This window comes from Manduca sexta, chromosome 12 (genome assembly GCF_014839805.1).
Source record: "Manduca sexta isolate Smith_Timp_Sample1 chromosome 12, JHU_Msex_v1.0, whole genome shotgun sequence".
Taxonomy (NCBI): domain Eukaryota; kingdom Metazoa; phylum Arthropoda; class Insecta; order Lepidoptera; family Sphingidae; genus Manduca; species Manduca sexta.
Window position 1 is genome coordinate 13,381,505 of NC_051126.1, and position 22,614 is coordinate 13,404,118.

The window sequence follows — 22,614 nt, forward strand, 5'->3', positions numbered from 1 at the left end:
CTTAACTGCGGAGCGTTGATACTCATGAATTGTAGTGTTTTTAAAAATATTTTCATTGAGGACCACTGCAGCAATGTGGCTCTAATTTCAATTTAACTGGAATGACTCCTGCACCTGTGTTTGCTATACTCTATAACCTGTCTTTAACAATGTAAGAGAGAGCGGCTGTGCCTCTGGTATTGTCACTGTGAGCCGATGTAGACGCCAGTAAGAGCGCCGGTTTGTCTATAATCTATATGTATAAGCTAAACAGGTTGTCCGTGAGAAGTGTTATCGGCCAAGTAGACCTAGCTACAAACAGAATTCACTACAGCGCTCTGCTACTGCTTAAAGTATTGAAAATAGTCCATGAATGGACTACTGTACTTAGAGCGTTAATTCAGAGTCCAACATGTGAGGTCATTTACCATAATGCCAATATAGGTAAAGAATATACATGTTACATTTTGAGATTTACAGAGAAATAGATGTATGCCACCGATGGAAAGTATAGAAAATACAAATCAATTATTCAACTTTGCCCTTTATAAATTGCATAGAGTGAGGCAGGCTAGGCTAGTAATTTAGTTTGAACGTTAAAATGTAAACTAAGTATGACAGTTTCCGGGAAAAACAATTTTCTCGTTGCGCGTCCGGACGGCGCGGGGCGGGCAGTTGCACGCTCTGGTCGGTGCTCGCGGCGCGCTGTGCCTCCGAGCGGCGAGCCGGCCGAGAGTCGAGCCTCCACTCCGCGCCGAGTGCTCGCCGCGAGTGCAAGCGCCGCGTGTGCCGTGCGACCTCGACGCCACACTTCCACACCGTCACAAATCGCGTACACCGAAATCACTTTCGCTCAACATCGCAATCTACAACTATGATAACACAGTGAATATTATATGTGATCTGACGGCCTGGCTGCTAGCTGCCAGCTCTGCCACGGATACTCTGCAAGGTTAGTGACTATTTGATCCGTACTTCCAATGTAGAATCAAAATCAAGTCTACGTGTCAGTTCCGAATGCTAAGTGAAAGGCACAAACTCTTTGTTAAATTACTTAGATGGTTGACAGTGAGTTTTTGAACCTAATCTAAACACTCTCACTTTTATCAATTGATGTAACAGGATAATGAAAGTTGGTAACTTACTACGAAATTTAATTTGCACGCCCGCGCCACCGTGTTTTGTTAGCTCATCACTCGGTTATCTGTAACATAGTATTTATACGTGAAAATATTTGCCCTGTTTAATTATTAGCCTATACATCATGAACATCGATATACCGTCCTTGACATTTTAGACTTATAAATTTCCTAGTTAATTTATTACTATATTTATTCGTTGAATAATGTACACGGCTTATTATTTTTATATTTAGAGTAAACGGGTTTTAAATTAACATAAAGAGTTTAGATGCAGGTTTCACTAGTGCGTTTTGGCGCAATACCAGTCTATGCAAAGTAAAAGCGAATATGAAGGGACGGTGTCGCCAGCGTTGCACTGCCTTGGTAAAATTCGGCATACCCTATCATGTACAAATACATTATAGTTCATAATATTCATAATCTCTATATGACGTGGGCACAACGCATTTCCATGTCGTAAAGTGTCGGAGGTAGTAATCTTCTAAACTTACCTGACAGTGACGTAGAAACTGCATTCGATAGTATAGTTTTGCATCTTGTTACCCGTACCCTGATTTATACCATAAGTGTATTTTGGTGATAGTAACATTTACGAAGCTATTGTTAGCTGACGTAGGCAAAATTTACTTAAAGGTGCTTGTAAATGAACACGATCATACGGTTTTGGAAACCTTGATTAGTTTCTGTGAGAGTAAACAATACATATGTTTATTAAAAATAAAATCAAATGCTTTATTCATCACGTAGGCGAACATAGTTGCACTTATGATAAATCAAGTTACATGAGAATATTTAATTATTACTCAAATTAAGCCGCTTATATAACTACAGACATTTTGTATTGGACCTAAAATAGATGAGAGTACAAAATAAACATAGATGCCCGCTCGGGCTGACAGGAAGATTAATTAAAAAAAATGTGTATAATCTTAATAAAGATAGAGAGAAGAACGCGCTGCGATCCTCACCGGTGAGGACGACAAAAACCTTAACCTAGCTAGTAGCTACCAGCCTTTTACTAGCTACCTATAACTACCCGAAGAAGAGCAGAAAGAAACTCCAGGTTTTTTTATGTTATCATCCATTGAATCTTTTAAATGAGTCAAGCATTGGTGTTGACGCCACTGCTGAAGGACATCGTGGTCAGTGCAATTACTGGGAATTATGAGACTTATTACTTAATGTTGTTGGACCTATTTGTTGTTTAATGTGATGTGAAGAGCTTTATGCAGTATTTTATAATTCATTTACTACTGATAATCAGCCCCACAGTTACGAGCCGTACTGATCGTCGAACTTTTATTTCTTTGCTAGCTTGCACAAAAATGCAAACAATCTATTAAAACCACAAATTTGTATGTAAATTAATTAATTTTTGAAACGATTAATCCAATTTTCCAACACACGCTACTAATAGAAAGCTATTGGTTTATTAGATTTAGGGTACTTTTTCCCAAGACATGGCCAGAAACGTGAAGAAAAGCGAGTCCTTACATGAAGACAAGTCTAATTGAAAATTGGTGAGGAGATAGTTTGAAATCCTGGGAAGGTGTGGACTACATTATAATTATTGGAAAATATATAGCGGGACTTTTATCCCGCAAGAACTCTCTCACTCGCAAAGCCGTGAGCTAAAGGCTTAAATAAAAACACAAGAAATGTTAATTAATTAATGATGCGGTTTTTAATATAACAAAGTATTAAATGTAAACAATAGTCACAATATGTGTAGTAATTTAATATTAATCAGAACACGGGTCAATTAGCAAAGATAAGAGGCTTAAAAACCAGATGACGTCACATAATGATCTCTTTTGGCTGTTTTTACTACTGCGAGGATTCCCCGTTGTTTAAGATAATCGTTAAGTTATTTAGAAGCAAGAATTATTATCTGGTAGCGTGCGTGCGCGGTACATCAATCGGGATTCTAAACCGGGATGATCAGTGTTATTGGGTCTTTGTACTCATTATCAGGCCGGATATGGTGATAGACTCGCCTCCCTATCACGCCTTGGGACGGAACACACATGACGAAAAGTAGGTGGCTTGGTTGCATCTCTGTCTACCTTTGGAGATAAAGGCGAGATGCGTGTTATTGTGTCGTAAAAACTATGATGACAATTTCCCACTTATACAGTATCTTAATTTAAAATAACAGTGAAAATTGGGTACTTAATTTTGTACATTTTAAGAGGTAACTCATAGCTTCTTCTTTAGCTGTTATTCTGAGGGTTCATGACGAATTGGCTTTTAATTGCTTATAATGTGTATATTTATAAAAATGTCCTTTGTGAATTTGTTTTTAGATAAGGAAATAATTTTGGAAATACCCACTTAATATCTAATTCCAAGATAACTATTAATAAGGGTTATATTCGACTACTTTTGTTTATTGAAATATTTTGACGCGACCGGAACGGCTGGCTTAATCAAGTATCAGATAATAATAAAAATATACAATTATATGATTTATTGACGTTCGTGCGTTGCAAAATTTCCACGTGGTATCTTAATTGTGACAGATTATAAACCATGGTTGCTTATAGTTAAATGGAGATGTAATTCGAGTGAGCATAGCTTCAAGTCCTAAGTAAAAAAAATAATATAAAATTCTACCTTCGTGCCTAGAAGAACAGTAATGGAAAGAAGTTTTTAAATCACAGTATGTAGGAATAAATCTTATGGTTTTCAGAATACGTCTGTATACGAAACATGGCTATTATAGAGCATCTTCTAATGCTGAAAGATAAAGAATAAAACCTGTCGTATTTGGCCTGTGGACGAAACATGGCGATTATAGAGCATCTTCTAATGCGGAAAGATAAGGAATAAAACGTGTCGTATTTGGCCTGTATTCGAAACATGGCGATTATAGAGCATCTTCTGGTACTGAAAGTCGTGTCAAACTTATCTTTTTGTAGCTATCAGTGGCGTAGGGTCCATATAACTCTAATTACTGACGCCTTTCCTTTATGTATAATCTAATTATCATCTGGACTATTTGTAGCACTTATGCATATATCTGTATGTTGTGACGGGTTCCGATTCGGAAAAATTCACCTTTTGTCACCGGTATCTATGCACTACCCAAGGTTGATTGATCGACAATGACTATGGCAATTGGTCTGCGTGAAGATTAAATATAAAGTGGGTAAATAAGCGCCATTTTTAAATTGCGTTTATAAATGCAACTACAAATTCGTCTTTACCTCTGCTAACTGTGCCAAAAATTATTAATGAATAACGAATGTTTTCACCAAAAATCTCAGATTTTCTTTCCTGATTTTTTAATCATTTAGTAGTTTAATGCGTATATAACGATTGTGTTTGCGACTGAAAATTATGTTGCTTCTGCGACGAATTCTCTGAGTAGCAGGAATGGCATTACAGCGTGTAAAACTGAAATTACTTTTTATATATATTTATTTTGTTCGAAGCGTACCCTTTTTTTATTTTATATAATATATATAATATCAGCAGCCCTGTATTATATACTTGCCCACTGCTGAGCACGGGCCTCCTGTACTACTGAGAGGGATTAGGCCTTAGTCCACCACGCTGGCCTAGTGCGGATTGGTAGACTTCACACACCTTAGAAATTCCTATAGAGAACTTCTCAGATGTGCAGGTTTCCTCACGATGTTTTCCTTCACCGTTAAAGCGAACGATAAATTCACAAAGAATACACACATGATTTTTTTTAGAAAAGTCATAGGTGTGTGCCCTTGGGATTTGAACCTGCGGACATTCGTCTTGGCAGTCCGTTCCACACCAAACTAGGCTATCGTCGCTTTTTTTATTTTACATGTATATTAATATTAACTTATTGTAAAGTGTTACTTTCAAGAAGATAAATATGTGGTTTAATTTAGCAATGAAATGACCCTGTATATCGCATTATCTTCCACACTATCCCAGCTAATTTACTTATGATTACAGAAGAGAGACATAATACTACTTTGATGCTTGTGATTCACTCCACGGAATACAAAAGTTACAGTATTACTACCTCCTCTACCAGGAAGATATTTATTTCTATTTTAGAAGTGGCTGGTGAGTGCACTAAACACTTACCATTAAATTAAGTGTAGTCGTAACAGGATAAGTAACATTCACACTCACGCTTTTATCAAGTAGGATAGGCAGGGACTATTGAGCGCCAGTACATTATTTCACACGCCTTTTTCACCTTTTTAATAGTCGTCTCGGGATAAGTAACAAACAACTCTCGCCTTTATCCAGGAAGGGGTAGGTAGAGATGCAACCAGGACACCCACTTTTCGCCAAATGTACTTATGATGTGATGGGACGAGTCTATCGCCATTTTGGGCACAGATTCCAGACTCCAGGTTTATACTGATTAGAAAAACCTCATATCACTGCCCGGCGTTTCAAGGTCGAACCTGGGACCTTCTAGCAGTGTGTTACTACGCACGTTATACAACTACGCCACCTTTTTTTGGTATTGTCATACGTTTGATAGCCTGGCAGGGACGGCTTATACAAACACGCCGGTCTTGCGGGTAAGTTTTAGGCACTGCGAGCCCTTAAGTGGCCATACTGAGGGCGACCCTCTAAGACGGCCACTGAGACAGGATGAGTCATCAACGATTACGGGTAACGCGAGAGGTGCACCACTCCGCCACCAAGGCAGGTACCTTGGACAAAACATCACTGACGAAGGATATAATCCGATTTCTACTGGCTTCCCTTTCGTAATTTATGTAAAATTTAATTATAATTATAATGAGATCTCTTTCTATACAGCGTGGTAATGTTGCCAGTATTATGGACACTTTTGTGCCAGGTCTGTTACGGCCTCTTCGATTAGGTTTAAAAGTATTTTGTATGTTTACAATTATGTTAAAATTTTATAAGAATTAATGACTATTTTAATCGTGTAATTAATTTATGAATAAAGTTTAAGGGATTTAAAGTAAATTAGAATTATGACCGCATTTATGTATATTAGTACCTATATTATGTTGTATCGGGCTGCCTTTCAAAAAAGTTCACCCTTCGCAAATGATAAACATATGTACTTACGTAAATAAATGTAAAGGCGACCGGCTCGTGAACATATACAATAAACATTGTGACACGTAATAATTACTATTATCGGGACAGTTTAATGCCTCTCATAAATCAACAGTAGTTGGGTATCTTAAAGTCGACTTTAGATTAAATATTCTTTATTTTTTATACATAACCGGTTTTATTGTACTGAATGACAAGATGGGCATGTTCCTCGCACAATATATACAATAACTTAGAACTAAACATAAAATACTTCAATACGTTTGATATTAGTACTATTTGGTTTTGTTTTTAAGTCTCAATGTCCAGTAACTACATTGGCTCAAAACAGAATACAATTACTAAAATGATTTAAACACTTAATCTAGAAAATGAATGCGTTGCTATTCCTCAGTGTTTTGTATTTAGAGTATTAAATTAACTTTCATAGATGACAGTGGTGAAAGGTGAAATTTTCCGGAAGGGACTCCGAAACATCATATAGGTATTTATATTGTTTATGCCTAAATGCGATCTGCAAATCGTTCTAATAATAATTAGGTATACATAAGTTCTACATAACAGGAAGCCGACAGCAATCGGGTTATATGGACCTTCGCCATTGACAGACCGTAATATTTCCCAGCCTCCGTAAAACATCGAGCGGAGAACTAAAAATAATTGTATACAATTGTTTGAAAATAAACGAAATTTCAATTAAACAGAATTGTGGCTATAGGTTTTCCATTTTATAATAAGTGATTAGTTGTGATATTAACAAAGATAAACAACCATGTGCACGACTTGCTCCCAAGTGGCTCGGCAGAGGCGCAACTAAGGAAACTATACGTAATATCGTTTTGGAAAAAACAAACAAAGTAAACAAACGTCACGGCTTTGTCCCAGAAGTGGTAGACAGAGGTGTAACCAGGACACCCACTTTTCCTCAGTTTGTTCTACTCAATGTGATAGGGGGCGAGCCTTTCGCCATGTCGGGCATACATTCAAGATTCCGGGCTGATACTGAGAAAAAACTCAATATCGCTTTATGTACCTGGGATTCGATCCCGGAACCTCAGCGGTCTCGAACCAGGCACACAATGCACTATGCCACCGAGGCAGTCAGTCAAAATTGTCTATAAGTCGAAGTTATTTCCGTCTCGTTATATAGATTTAAGGACGAGGACTTATGAATGGCGCGAAAGATGGTTCACCCCGTATTAGACATAAATACGAATCGTGTGAATTCATGTGTGTGTCATACGAAAATACCAGTCAGTTTTTTATTCTCTAACCTGATAACCTTTGACCTTATTGGTTACCCAGTCTAAATATGTTGATAACAGTCCATTAAGACGACCTTAAATCACAATTATTATGTATGATCTGAGGTTCCGAAACAGATAGAGATCAAGCAACCGGTGCACGTCGTTTCCTCAATAATATGTAGAATTATAAATATTCGTGGAGTATTCTTTTATTGCTTATATACTTATATTTAATCATAAGAAGCTTATATTAGTAAACCTTTTTTTTTACAATAATCTTTCGTATCTGGACATGAATGTAAATAAATAGATAAGTTGATGTCGATTCAAGATTTTTAATAAACAAAATAGATACTTCAAATACGCCAAGAAACAACTACCGCTTTATATTTTCTCGGGATAGGAATAGGCTATAACACTCAGATATAAAAGCTTCCTATTTGTGAAAAAAAAATCATAATCAGTTCAGTAATTCCAGAGATTTGCGTCTACAAACCTACATATAATCACACAATCTTCCGCTTTATAATATTAGTATATATCTATGTCTGTCCCCATTCTGAAAGAATCAATAAATCAAGACACATATGTTATACTCTGTACGCAAGGGATAAGTATACATCTCTATATATAGATAGGTATAGGAAGTTCTCTACATATAGATAGGCTAAAGATACCTTACTATTATTTATCAACACATATGTATTCCAAGGGACTTGTAGGTACCGACTTTTAAAAAGCATACAGTTGAGGAAAAACTGAGCTGGCCTCACAAAACTGCGTACACGTGGTTCTGCGATGCAGCTAGAGTTGGGCTATTAGACAAAACTACACGTGGTGCTGCGACATCGCTAAAGTTGGGCTATCCGACAAAACTATACAAGTGGTTTTGCGATGCCGCTAGAGTTGGGCTATCCGATAAAGTTATACATATGTTATGTAATGCCGCTAGAGTTGGATATTCGACAAAACTATATATGTGGTTCTACTATGCCGCTAGAATTGGGCTATTAGACCGGATCTCTAAGAGTCAAGCTGGCTAATTTATCTTGTAGTCAGAAGCCTGCAGCTTCTATCTATCAATATGTTTATATATTATAAAACGTATAAACAATGAAATTCAGACATGTGCCCACTGATAACTGACATTGTAGATACAACGCATTCTAGCGAGGAAGTTGTGGCTTTTATTATTATGGTTACGGGTTACGATAAATTGATTTCCATATTTGTCATAAACATCGCTTGTAGTCTATTTTTTGTGTAATAAGTCATATATTAAAAATACCGCTTCGTCTATCTTGTGTAAATTATTATTTTACATTTAATTTTGTGTTTATCAAATATATTATACATCGTGATTGTTGTCCAAATAAGTAGATATATAACGAGGTGTGTTTCGGAACAGGCAATGTATACTGCGACAGAATGACATTGATGATAGTGAAGCGAGTTAGGTTTCAATGGATCATGATTTTTAGACTACACTTTCTACCAACATGTAAGTTGCACACTTATTAAAACATTGTGATTACACTTACTATATGAAACAAGAGATCTTGAATTCGTTTTCTACTTCAGATATATAATAAAAATATAGTGCAGAAAGGAAATTGTGAGACGACGGAAGCTTTAATAACACATCGTAGCAACGGATTCCGATAATGCATGTATGTCGACTGACGAGAGATTGCCCTTGCGCAGTCGACACAATCATGCTGCCGTGTTGGAACCACATTGGATATTCTATTGGACCCACCACTCACCATCAGGTGCATTGGGATTACCATACCGTGCCGTATAAAAAAAGAATTGGATATACAGAGACTGATTCCGGAACGCGACACACTTTGGTGGGTTTTAAGACTGTGTAGGACGGTCGCTATCCGGGCGAATATAAAATATGTCCTACCACCGGCAAAATTGGAAACTACATCAAATTATTCAGCAATTACGTGATACATAAACAATATAAAGACTGCTATGTCATACAAATTTTATAACTTATGTATTTTGAAAAAATGCGCGCCCTATCTTGGTTTGAAAGTCGTCGTGTGAGCAGTATCAGCTAAGAGTTATTGACGAAACACTATCCGCCTCACTATATTTTGTAATGCAACTGAATGTTACGTTGTTCTTTAGTTGTTTTATATAATTGTAGGATTTTACAATTTTTAGCCATAGCGATACTCAACAAAGTTCAATCGTATATATGGATAACAAACTTGTCATATTAAATATATTTTTAGTAACGTCATGCGAAGATAATGATAATAGAATTATTGATTCAAATGGTTAATAATTGTAATAAATAGACAATTATTGTTAATGACAAAAAATACATTTTATTTAAATGACTTTCATTAATCATTTTCAAGTGAATAAGTAAATAAATGCCGTGTTATGTTATGTGTTTTAATAAGGCGTGAATAATAATTAAAATGAGTCCTAACATATTTTAATTTGTCTTACAAGCCACACATTATTTTTTAAAAACAAGATATCATTGCACAATGTTTTTCATTTTGGTAACATCAGATGTATCTTAAAAATGAATTTTATCATAAACATATCTATTTTAGTGTCAATCTATATTACTTAACATGGATAAGTCTTTAGTAATTTTGATTAATTATAATAAATACTGATAATAAATGACTTTGTCATTCATATTAATTTTCGCGTTTCTGATATCAAAACAGTTGTATTTCGTTAGCCATTTTTGAATATTTTTACATTTATATTGTTCAGACGAATTAATTTAAGCTTGTATTTAACCGACTTATTCACGTACTGGCACATAAGTGATTAAATATTTCAAGTAACCTTTTTAGTTACTGCTATAGATAACTTTTCCCGGTTATTTTTTTTTAAATACATTGACGTATATACCTATAGTCATTGACGTTAGTACATATATTATATCAATGTTAAAATACGAATTTACTTGTAATTTATTTTGGTTCGAATGCGAGTATATTTTTTTATATTTATCATTCTTAACTTTAAAAAATATATATTAGTCAACAACGGTCTTATACTTTATCTTATAGTTTAGGAAAAAGAGTAAATAATCACTCTGTAGTTTCCTAAACTGTTTTTAATATTACTAATGGTTTTCCAGTGGCTGAAATTCAACTGTCCAATTTAACATATTTGCAACACATACATAGCATAGTATTTAAAAAGGGGTACATACATGGAACGGATTTTCTCAGCACGTCATCACATTAATATATAAAAGATTTTTTTCTATTATTTTTTATTGGGAAGGCAAAGGGTATAAAAATTATTTGACATTCAGTAACACTATAGACATTAAAGATAAATAATATTTATTTTTTGTTTGACAACAAACCAACCATAAACAAAAGAGTATCTATACATGTGTGTGAAACTCACGGTAGTGTGTGTAATGTTTTTTTTTATTAATTTGTTATATTTCTATTGCAAATAGTATATTAGCTTTTTGCACTTCTCTTTATAAATTGTATCTGTGTCAAGTTTCACGCTCCTCAGTCATAATTTTCGTAAAATGGTGTATATAGTTATGGCTTCATGTATTAGATAGGTAGTAATAACAATAAATAATTGATACATAATGTGTTTAAATTCAACGCAATATGCCAAGCTATTGTTACAATATTAAATTTATATAAGAGCTAAGAAACTGGACATTAATAAGTGTTGGTACGAATAAACAAACTCACACCTGCATACATACTTTTAAAAGAAATTCAATGATATGTCGTATGTATTTTTATTAAATATTTAGACTAAGTTAGAAACTAAGACTGTAAGTGCCAGAACCACGCTGTAAACAAGGAGTGGGTCCTCCTAACCAGTGAGTTATATACCATTGATCGACCGGAGTACCTTTCCTTCTTGTAAACGTGCTATAAACTATAATCCAGTATTACTTAATAGCTTTTCTGGAAGCTTCACCCCCATAATTTTTTTTCCGGGATAAAATTCTTTCTGTAAGTATACTTTTCCTAGATTCAAAGTAGCCTATGTGGTATTCCAGACTATAATCTACTTCTAAGGCAATTTCATCCAGATCTATCCAGCTGTTCTGGCGCAATTGAGTAACAAACATCTAAACTTTCACCTTCATAATATAAATGAGCATTTTTAAGGCGATACCTCAAGGTCCATTTTCATACATTTTGTTTCGGCTTTAATCTGGGTAACTAAACAAGTATTGGCAAGTAAAGAATTTAAATTCACGTCTAGTTAGTGATTAGTTCTCGCAGTTGAAAGAAAAACGTAAAAATAAGTAATAATCATGGATATTTCGGCCTTTAAAATTTAATATGACGAAATTTTAAAGGCAGAAATATCCATGATTATTAATTATTTTTACATTTTTCTTTCAACTGCGAGAACTAATCACTAACTAGACGTGAATTTAAATTCTTTACTTGCCAATACTTGTTTAGTTACCCAGATTAAAGCCGAAACAAAATGTATGAAAATGGACCTTGAGGTATCGCCTTAAAGCCACTAGTAATAATAACCACAAGTATGATCACGACCTAGTAACCGATAGTAATGAGGCGCGGCAGGAGAGAGGTTTCGCGAAAGTACCATCACTATCGTATACCATGGTACGATTATGGATTACATTTAATCGAATAGCCTTCGCCTACTTACTACACTAGTCCGTAATCTGCTGAGACAAATTCGACGTTCCTTTTTTAAATAAAAATTATACTAGCAAAATGCTTGTGTGACATTTATTTTTTATTTTTTTTACTATTAGATACTTTTAGTCTCTCCTGTCAAATAATGTGTCTGGCCTCTATAATAATAAAAAAAGAATATTACCCCGGTTCCATTTTTAAATCACTGGCAGTAATTTTATTACTTATCCAAAAACAAGTTTTATTTCAATGTCTTACATTCGGGTAAAACATAGAAATCATTAAAACTTACAGTTATTTATCAAGTTAGATATTGTACATACTTAGGTTTTCAGTCTGTAGTCGGGGATTTACCCACTTCCTTTGTAAATTAGTTACCATTAGAGCGAAATAATTCGTCGTGAGAAATATTAATATTATGATATTACGTATGTTACTCAATTGAATTCAATTTACCTATTTAATGCCGTCCACAATAATTGTCTTTACGTCCACAACTATTTTTATAGACAAAGCTGCGGCCATCGCATACTCGATATCTACCATATAGTACTTAATACCGATTAATAATTAAGTGCATAGATATTTTCTTATAAGAGCACGTCGACGGATACTCACGTAATAATGGAGGAAAAATATATACAAGTTCCAAGAAAAATATAACACAGTATAAAATTTGTTCAGATTGGCCGCGCGTATTAAAATGGCCATGGTAAAAAATGGCCGAATGGATTTGTAGGTTTCATGTCAGTAAAACGTGTCGTGGCACGCTCTAGGGGAAGCCTATGTTCAGCAGTGGACAGCCATAGACTGATGAGATGTCAGTAAACCGAAACGCTGATAAAATAGATGCATCAATCTTCCAACAGCAATGCATATGCTTCCACACCAAAATACAAGTGTTACGGGTCAGTACCCGAAATACGACGTATTTATGGATAGTTTCTGTCACAATTAATCAGCTAGAAGTTCTAAAAAATTCGTCCAATGCACCAGGGACATCTTCAAGATGATAAATAAACTATTGGTACTCATAGCCGGGTCTGGAACCGCTTTAACGGATAAGGAAAACGTTGTAAGGAAACACGTATGCGTGTGAGTTTTTAATAATTTCAAATTTATGTATAACTAGGTGTTATTGGCAGCTCCGTCCATGAGAAATACTTTTCTCGAGTTGGAATCCAGCTCTCTTTCAGGATGAACAGTAGCCTATTAATTATAGGTGCTACTCACGACTTTGCCCAGTAAGAAGCCTTTCTAACAAGTTTTAAATTTACTATGCCGATTCTTAATGCCGCCTGCGCGATACCAACGCCATTTATTCAAAAAAATCCATTGTTTTCCATGGTACCAAACTAAAATTAAGCTATATATTATTCCAAGACATGGTCTAACCGTGTGCCAAATTTCATTTATATCCGTTCAGCTGTTTCGGATTTTACTTCTAACAAACATTCAAACATTTTCACAAACTTTCGCATCTATAAGAGTAAGAAGTAAGATAAGATTACAGGGTCATTCTATGATCTATCTGTATGCCAAACTTTTATGTAAATCTGTTTTACGAAATCTGCGTTTGCTTCTAACAAAAATAAGTCCAAGCCTCTTATCTTCACTTTTCACGTTTATAATGTTAGTAAGGCAACCCGAATAAGACCAGCGTGGTTGAAAAGCCTAACACTTCGTAATAATCTAACTTAATATTAATTAGTACACAATATCCTCATTGGGAATGGAATAGTATGACTAGACAACGTTTTGCTGGTGGTAGGATATATTTTATATCCGCCCGGATAGCGACCACGTTACACAGGGTGTTAAAATCCGCTATAGAGTCCCACGTAAGTGTGTCGCGTTTCAGCCTGTGTGGCCAGCATAATTGTGTCGACAGTCGAGGGGTAATCATCTCTCGTCAGCCTTATGACTAGCGTGGTGGACTATTTCATGCTTCAACTCTGTCAGTAGTAGAGACAGTATATACAGGGTGGTATTTTTAAACCCCACCTGGAGGGAAAGCATTAATTACTGGAAAATGCAAATATTACTCAAAGGAAACATAACCTTAAAAGAGGCTTAACTTTATTTAGACATTTTTGAAAATACGCATGCCACACCCGGGTATCGAACCGGGTTAAATCCGAAAAAAAAAACACTCCGTTTTATGCCATCAATTGATAGGATGAATTGTTAAGATTAATTCTCTCTAACAAACATGCTAAATTAAATGAAAGAAAATTAATGGGACATGATAAAGCACTTTTACTATAGGGTCCATTCGATTACTTATGTTAGTATGTACTTAACAATTCGCCGTTGATAGTGCAATACCGCATAAGTGTCAAAAAAATAGTTATATAGTTTCTTCACGCGATATTGCACTATCCCCGACTATATTTATCATTATTATTTATTATTAGCCATTGCCATTGCATGGAAATGGCTTTCCAAGCAGTCTTCCATTTGGATCTATGTAAAGATTCCTGCGGCCAATTTTTCCAGAACTATCATTGACGTCATTTTATTCAAATTAAAAAGAACTATTTAGATAAGAAAATTGCAATTAACTTTGTTGGTAATGTAGACAAAATAGAACACATTTCGAGCAACTAATTAGTTAATTAACTTGTTTTTTTTTCGCTCTCTTAAAATGAGTTGAGATTTCATGAGTTTCCTTTTTTATTTTGATCCTATCATTCAATTTAGCATGTTTATTAGAGAGAGCTGTTCCTTACGATTGATCCATCCATTAATGGTATGTAATAGGCTGTTATTTTTCGGATTTTGGCCAGTTTGATTCCCGGGTGTGGTAAGTTTAGTTTTAATAACGCTTAAATGCAGTTTTGCTTCTTTTTAAAAATATAGGAATATTTCCTTAGAGTAAAATTTCTCCAGATATTGTTAAAAATTCCATCCTGTATAATGCAGCCTGGTCTTTTTATAGATTATTATTTCTCTTTTTTTTTTTTTGGATGTTGTTTTTACATGATATATATATATTAAAATATCATGATATAAAAATATAAAAAAAATAACCATCGTCCATTGGTGCGGCTCAAGATCCAAGACAATGGTGGTGAGGGATCAAAGTGAAAAACCTGTTCATAATGTGTACCGTGTCTAGCAATACTGCATTCTGCACTTGGCCTTTGACCCAATAGATTCTGGAGCTCTTTCTTTGTCGAGACTCTTAGGTATCAACTCATGGGCAAAGTCGACAATCGCAACAATAATTTTATATTATTATAATGTTAATAATTAAGAATTACTTTTTAACCTGCCTCGAATAAGTTTCATTTACTCTGTTGACTTGTATTCGCCAAACAAGTATGATCACGTTTAAAAATATTAATATGCATATAAACAATCACATGTTAAATATTAATACCAGTACTGCAATACACAATCACGATATTTTTATAGATTATAAAATAATATCACGAATCATATAAAAAGTCGATTAATATGATTATTATCACGAGTATTGTTTTCATTTTTTCTAGTATTCCACGCACATTTCCTAGTTAGGTCTTAGGTAGTCTATTATTTAATACTAGACCTCGCAGGTTCTGTTGCGTAAAAATGTTTTGCCGATATAAAAGTCCAACTGTGCATTTCTCCGAGACTAAGGAGTAGCTTATAGGCTATACGTTAATCAATTAGATAAAATGTCATTAATTATATAAGCGACTGTAAATTTAAGTAATAAGTAAATATTGACCACCCCAAGGTGGACTGGGAGAGAATGCCCATGGCATTAAGTCCGCCTGTATACCACGTGTACAAAGTGTTAATAAATAAATAAATATTCTCATGTACCTTGATTTAATATAAGCGCAACTATGTTTGCCTACGTGATGCATGCATTTTATTTTTTATTTATTTTTTTAGGCTAGGATGCCTGGCATTCATCTCGATCCGTTCAGTGATTTCTGCGCTTGCTTTGAACAAAAATCAAAACATACTTTCGCATTTTTAATATTCGTAAGATTATTTATGACTTTCTGGTTGTATTATATAGGTAGATAACGGTGCCCGTCGAGTGTTCGAAATTCAACCATCGATTGCTTATGTTTACGCGAATGTTAGACATTGAAATAAAACTATTTGCGTATTTTATCGCGGTTATTTATATTTTAATTTTCTTCCTGCGATATATTGGTGTTTTGGAAGATTTGGTTTCGAAATTTTCTTTTGACGCAAAATTGACGAAATGTCTTGGCGTATTGCCTCCAAGTTAGTTATATTATTTTTTTCTCCCGACGTTTCGAAGACATTGCAGGCTTCATGGCCACGGGTCCGTGCCCGCCCGTGACCATTATTTCAATGTTCAACCATCGAATTCAATATATTACACATACATTTTATTTTTCTCCGCTCATTTTCTGTATGAACTTTAATTATGCCAAATCTCTGTACGCTCCATGTGCTTAAAAAAAGGTACAATGTTTTTCTTCACGTGTTACACAGCTAACATTTTACCATCATCAAATAGATGAGGTTACAATTCGACAAGGAAAATGAAATATGAGTACAAAGCACGATGTGCCACACGTTTTATAATATGTTATCACAATTAGAAAGCATTTTCGAGCAACCGGAATGTGGACGCTAAAAGTGAATGTCTGTGTGTGAAACTATCAGACCTTAGTAACTGTGGCACGTTTAAAATACTTACTTGTTACGCACACGCCTATTCAAATTTTGCTACAAGTCTTTTAATCCTGGAAATTAGGCATGCATAGTATTTGAAAATATATCGCCCAGTGCCAGAGTAGTGCTGGTTTGGTTTAAAAATTTTATTCTATAAAATAACTGGCCATCATAAAAAAAAAATGGTTTACCGTCAAATCTCTGAATGGATTTCCATGGTGGCACGCAAATAGGTCCAGTCATGAACACACAGTCCTTTTACCCAAAAAAAACGATGATGTCTTGTGGGACTTAATCTAAGAAGGAAAAAGAAAGTTTAAACTCAATTAGCTTTTTTTTCAATACATAATTTTTAATATTGTAATATATTTAGATGATACATACATATACTACAGCTAGATTCCCTCCATCATCCTTCGACATTATGTTAAATGGCCTTGAAGTTAACGTATATTTGTCGGACAAAATAAATTGTATCAGTTGCTGTATGTTTAACCAGCTTGTATTATCAGCGGCAGTGAATTAATACCGAAAGACCATTTCGTATAAATCGATTGTGTACAAACATGACGCCATATTTTATATATATTTTTTTATAAGATGTTTTCACAATTGACTGCATATGTTCTGGAAGATTACCAGAAAATGTCTCTGTGTCTAGCATTTCAATTACCTGTAGGCCCGTACTTAGGTCTTCAAGACATAAAAAAGGGCACTGACCTACGACTAATTTGTTTCTGTCATAAAATCTTAATTCTCATGTCCATTAAGTAGTAGGTAAAATTGGCAGTAGATGTGTATTTATGAGTTTTGTTTTTTTTAAATACGCCATGTTTTACATTGAGGATTATGCTGTTTTTTTAAAAAAAATTAACTAGATCAACCGTTAATTATAATTTGATATAATTCGATTTTTAAAAACATTTTACCTTTCTTTCTGGATTTTTGTGCCTGAACACAATATCTGTGTTTATAAATGCAAATTCAACACATTTATGAAGTTAATTATAGGAGATTAAAAATATTTTTTGGAAATTTAAATTGAATAACCTATATTGAAATATGTGTTAACAAAAGTGCAAGTAAGTGCTTATGTGATAAACGTCCTTCAATAAATAACCTATACAAGTAGATTACGATCAAAAAGGCCTTAAATATTTCGACTCTCATATCTTATGCAACGGCTGATCTAGTGCAATAACAATGGGAGCGATAAGTGCAAGTGGGCTAAATGGTGGTGTGAAAGTGTCCGAGTGGCCGAGCGGCGAAGGTCGCCCGACGTCGCTCGTGACGTAGCGCGTGGCACGCATGCGAACACGCATCGCGCGCGCGTCAACGCGTCCAAATTATTATTAATTTATAAACATTTTTTTTATATTCTAGGATGATAATTTAATGAATAATTATTTTATAAATATAATTATTAAATTTATTGTAAGACCCATAAATGGGAATATTATAAACAATATATTGCGTATATTGTTGTTGCAACATTTTTCTATTTTCGAATATTATAGCATACCTGTTACATTTTAATATGTATCTCCAAGACAACTTGTTAATAGTATATACACATAATATTATATAAACTATGATGGGCTTAGATTATATTAGTGATTTAAAAAAAATATGTAGAGAAAGGTTAGGCCTCAAATCCACTGATTACACGACACGTAGCCGAATCTCCCTCTTTATGATTATTTTTTGTAATACGCAGCACCCCGGTCGAGCTGGTTTGCGCATGCAATAGACAAATCTGGCTTCAACGCGGCTCTACCACTTGCAAAAGAGTTAATTAACGGGCTCAGGTATTAAATTATGCTAATGTATTACTAACTAGGTATTGCACGCGACTTTGTCCGCGTAAATATATTTCCATAATAAAAATAATTTACAGACACACACACACACACACACACATCACGCATTTTCCCCCGAAGGGGTATGCAGAGGTGCAACCAAGGCACCCGTTTTTCGCCGAGTGTGTTCCATCCCATGATGTGATAGGGGGCGAGCCAATCGCCATATCGGGCACAAATTTCAGACTCCGGGCTGATATTGAGCAGAAAAACCAAAATATCACTTTGCCCCACCCGGGATTCGAACCCAGGACCTCAGAGCACAGCCGTACCGCGCATGCAGTACAACTATGCCGCCGAGGCAGTCAATAAGTAGTAAAAATAATTTAATAAAAACAAAATATGCTATACTCTGGTATTAACGGAAAACGTATGCATAATTAAAGCAAATAAATGTATATAAATAGATAAAGCTTTTTTATCAGGTATTTTAGATTCTACAAACAAATTCATAAACTTTATTTATATTAGTACCTATACAGCTTGAACTTTACTATACAGATAATAATATGTCAGGTGACAGCGGAGCCTGTTTTTTTATTATCACGGCTATTGCGATTTAGGATAATAAAGCCGAGGCCATATTTTAATATTTTAAAAGCCTATTGAATTCCATAGGCTTTTTTCAAGACATTGTTAGGGGTCTGTACCCAAACACATAACGGAACTTTATAACTTCCCACTGATTCCAACCACAATATTTAAACCGATAGCGAAAATAGACCAATCAAAATAAAGTTTGTATCACATGCCTACAATGCATACTTTTGATTTGTCAATTTCTACAAATGAACCATAGTTATTATTTTATATGTTATAAGTATACATCGCTCTGTCTGGCTGTTCGCTTTAAATGCTTTTATATTTATAATCGTAATATATAGTGAAATAAATTTTCTACAAGATATATGTGTTATTACTATAGATAAACTAACCAATTACAATTATTATACAGATTAGAGTTAAAATTTAAGGTCCTGATGCAAACAACATGAGTTTTCGTACCCTTTTTTTAACTCTACCGTAATAACAATTCCACAATGGCTTTAATCTTGAAATTATTAAAATGGAACCTCTAAAGAAAAACAATTAAAACTTATGTCCTTCATAGGCTTGCGCTAAGGATTCCTATTTTGAATTACAAATTAACGCCATCTAGTGAAAATGATCTAGAATATCGGTTGTCACTTATGCCTTTTTATTTTTGTTAAGTTTAAGACCAGCAATATAATCATTTAATTTAGTTCCGAAAGTACTTATAAGTCGCGCTCTACTTTATCAGAAATTTCTATTTTTTTGACTACAGTATGTTATTGCACTAGAAATCAGTATGATAAATTATCTTTATTGGAACAAGTGCTGATATATGACGCAAGTGGTTGTAAACATATACAATAATGTATTGAGTTGAAATAATCATTTCTTTTGTATAATAGTCACAATCAGAAATACATTTTATCTTGTTTATATAATAGAGTAGTTTATTGCTTTCTATAATACATTTTAAATCAATAATGTATGCCAACCAAAATCAATTAAAACCAAAATAATAATATTTTTCCAAATAATAGATAAGTTATAAAGCTTTGAAACTTTATGGAATGAGTAGCTGTCTTATAACAGTAATAACAATCTGTGACATCATCGACTGTCACCGGGCATAATGCAATGTGCGTGAGAAAGAGATAGCGCGATAACCTCACGACGCCCGCACTTTCGCACACAACATTTCAAATATGATTATTTTTATTTTTTACTAATTTTGATGCTTATTTTACAGGAGAATTTCTTTTTCGTATTATTTTCTGTTACATATAAATAGAACATAAGACTCTAAACGTATTTAATTTTGCGCTACTGGTATTCATGTAGCCTCTACTAATTATTTTTAGAGCACAAATGATCGAAGATAACGAAATGGTAGAGCCAAAGTTATCTAACTTATGAATGGGACCAACTCTACTGTAGTACCTTTTTTTAGTTTCGCGGAGAAAGTGCCTTATCATACCCAGCCTTTGTAAGAAGCGACTAAGTGGTTTTATTGGGTTTCTCGTGTCTTACGACCCGTCGTTGAGCCGCCCGGAGAGATGTAAAACATCAAGCGACTGCTGGGCTGAGTTCCTAATACTATATACACCCTACGCACGGCATCTTCAGTGCATTAGGGACGGCTGCGGGCTTCCTCCGATGAAAGTTCTCCATCCATCCTGTCGTTCCCTCAATGCTGAGGATCGTGACCGCAGTAGGCTGAGTCTATAGAGTATAGCGATTATAGAAGCGCCCTCCATCTGGTTCTATCATTGGCAGCGTGATTTGCATCACGAAAGTTCTAGACTCTACGTTATGGTTCTCTACCCTGTGCGGTGCTGCCTAGTGCGGCTCGGCACCTGTTGTTGGAGAGGAGGCGGAGGTGAGGAGGTAGAAACTCCTGCGCACCGACTGCATGCTACTGCTTTAGAGCACAGCGACACCGGACTGTATAGATGGAGGTTTTAGAGCTTCCGAATACTCACTCACTATACGTAACGCACTAGTAAGCTTTTACTTTAAATATTTTTTCCTTGGAGGCGATGGTACTACCCCAGGCGAGCTGGCCAAATCATCCTGTAGACAAATATGTCTTCAGGGAGACTACTACTTAAAACATTTATGTTATACTAGCTTCCGCCCGCAGCTTCACCCGCGTGGATTTCGGGTTTCAAAAATGGAGAAGGTGCTCAATTTGTCGGGATGTTTTTTTAATTTATGGTGGTATGCAGGTGGTCCGATTGTCCGGTCAGGGTCTGATGATGGGATCCTGGTGAAATCGAAGGAACTTTTAACCATTAAGGTTGCACATGAAATGACGGAAGCTTAAAAAATGGAGTAACTTCTCCCGTTTTCCCAACACTTTCCATCACTGCTATGCTCCTATTAATTGTAGCGTGATGAAAAGTATACTATAACCAGTTCAGGAGTATGAAAAATAATTGTACCAAGTTAAGTTAAAATCCGTCGAGTAGTTTTTGTTTCTATAACGGTTATACAGACAGACAGACAAAAATTTTACTAATTGCATTTTTAGCATCAGTATCGATCCCTAATCACCCCCAGTTATTTTGGAAATATATTTCATGTACAGAATTGACCTCTCTACAGATTTATTATAAGTATAGATATGCAAAAGTAGCTCAAAAATTGTCCATAACGAAAACATGCATTTTAAAGTAAAACAAAAGAAATAATATCGTGAAGCCAACCAAATAACTAATGATATATTAAATTTTGTGACTGTTCAATTTAGTCGGGTCCGCGATATCACTTTTGTTGAGTTTCAGAACGCGACATTACATTATTATATTCTGTGCTCCAACGCACACTGCTTTGATGTTAGGAACACACCTACATTGCTTAGACAACAGTGAACTTTATACAATAGCAATAAAGCTCAAATTGACTCTACGTATTAGTTAGAAAACGTTTGTATGGGAAATAGAAAAATGCTGTTTTGAGGATTTTCCCGGCAATTATTCGAATTTTTCTCACCTTTTAAATCTTCCCTAGACCTCCACGAATAATTCAAGACCAAGATAAGATAAATCCGTTCAGCCGTTCTCGAGTTTTAGCGAGACTAACGAACAGCAATTGATTTTTATATATAAAAGATTTAGGTACATAATCAATAGGTTCAAGGTTGTAACATAAGTTTCTTTTACCTTCCCGTGCTGTAGTATGCGTTCCGGAAGTAATTTTATTATATGCGTGATAGGATTAGTCGCCCTATAACTATTTATATAAAAAAATGACTACGTTTTTCTTTTACATTTTGCAACATGTGATGTTTGGTTTTTCGTAATGTGGATAGAGTTGATTAAGTTTTTTTTTTATTATTTGAATAAATCTAAAAAAAATATTCAAAGATTCCGTTGTTTTTTACTTATATTTAAAACTACATAATAATTATTGCAATCATTTTCGCGTTAGTATTAAGCTAACATATAAAATAATGACTATAGTTCCAATTATGGCACCCAAAACTACTCACCACTCGAAAATGTATGTAATTTGTTAGCGC

The 22,614-nt window shown here is 34.8% G+C and overlaps 1 protein-coding gene across 1 annotated transcript in view; it reads left to right on the forward strand.

Moving 5' to 3' along the window:
• Positions 1-699: 699 nt before the first annotated feature.
• LOC115451699 (class A basic helix-loop-helix protein 15) overlaps positions 700-22,614 on the forward strand; it is a 36,873-nt gene continuing 14,958 nt past the window's right edge. Inside the window, exon 1 of the mRNA XM_030180077.2 lies at positions 700-931. The gene's annotated coding sequence lies outside the window, so the exon portion shown is untranslated. The remainder of the gene's footprint in view (positions 932-22,614) is intronic.